Here is a 1432-nt window from a genome sequence, read left to right on the forward strand (position 1 = left end):
GTAAGGATGCCATTTAAAGCCTTTTAACTTTACTCTTTACCAGGGTATTCTCCTGCTACTTTGGTTGTTGAGAGTGTCTACAAAAGTAAGCATTCTGTGAGGAGCAGGGAGACACCATATGACTTATACTTATTGAGATTTCCAAGTGACTTGCTATCCCTTGTACTGCATTTTTGTAAGTCAAATCTCTCTAAAACTACCAGTTTTAAGAGATAAGAGGAGTGGTAAAAGAACTCTTAGAGACAAATACATCTTCAATATATATTGTTCCAAGTATTCAGTTTAAGGCATATTCAAAAACTGGTGAAACTTTTGTTGGCTGTAATTATGTGTCTTTCTCCATGTGTGCATGTATACATGTGTATGAATATGTGTGTAAAAAGTAACATACATGTGTACATTATGGCTTATATCATCATTTATTCCTTGCTAACAAATAAAGTAAGGAATCCCTAAAGTATTAACAGAAACTGTGTAGTTAAAGTCTTAATTCTTCACTCTGCTTCTTTACACAAAGACTTTGCAAATTCTCATTAATAAAGTTTCCTTAAAATCTGAAATGTACATACTTAGTACATAATGTCTGCTACCGTAAATCTTAAATACTTTGCAGAAAAGTTTTATACCTGCCAAAGAGTCCTATTTTTGGCATATATAAACAAAATCCCAAAATTAAGCATATTTAAAACTTTTAACAAGCCTTAACACTTGCTGCAATGTTCATTTTGACAGGTTCCTTGTATAGAATAATTGAATTCCTCCTCTTACACATCTCTTGAACTACAAATTTCTGGAATTATTTTGTTTTTGGCATGTCTATCTTGATTTTATTCTTCAATGTGTGCTTATAAAGAAATACATGATTCTAAAATTTCACAATTCTTTTTAACTTACTTTCTGTTGAATTGTCTAGTTTAATAAAATAAAAAAAATTATACTTGATATATAAAAAATGTTCTGTGCTCAAGTTAGCATCACATACACTAACATTGGAACGATACAAAGAAGATTAGCATACCCCCTGCACGAGGATGACATGCAAATCCATGGAGCCCATATTTTTACAACAACAGATGTTGAAAGGTATGTGGCCACAGGGAATCGTACTGCATTCTTGGTGGGAGTGTAAACTTGTTCAACTACTTTGGAAAGCAGTATGGAGGTTTCTCAAAAGACTCCACATAAAACTCCTCTATGACACAGTAATCCCACTTTTGGGGATTTACCCAAATGATCATAAACAAGACCATACTAAAACTACCAGCACTACTATGGTTATTGTAACATTATTTACGATAGCTAAGATATGGAACCAACCCAGATGATCTCATTAGATGAATGGATCAAGAAAATGTGGTATATATACAAAATGGAATTCTATGCCTCCATCAGAAAGAATGACATTGCCCAATTTCTTAGGAACTAGAAAGAC

At 33.0% G+C, this 1432-nt stretch overlaps 1 non-coding gene across 1 annotated transcript; it reads left to right on the plus strand.

Annotated features, from left to right (window-relative positions):
- The first annotated feature begins 959 nt into the window (after positions 1 to 959).
- On the plus strand, positions 960 to 1063 carry LOC122125992. The gene has a single exon (XR_006150828.1). It is a non-coding gene; the product is annotated as a U6 spliceosomal RNA (small nuclear RNA).
- The last annotated feature ends 369 nt before the right edge of the window (positions 1064 to 1432 follow it).

Source organism: Dipodomys spectabilis, unplaced genomic scaffold (genome assembly GCF_019054845.1).
Source record: "Dipodomys spectabilis isolate Male_0828 unplaced genomic scaffold, ASM1905484v1 ptg000269l, whole genome shotgun sequence".
Classification (NCBI taxonomy): Eukaryota; Metazoa; Chordata; class Mammalia; order Rodentia; family Heteromyidae; genus Dipodomys; species Dipodomys spectabilis.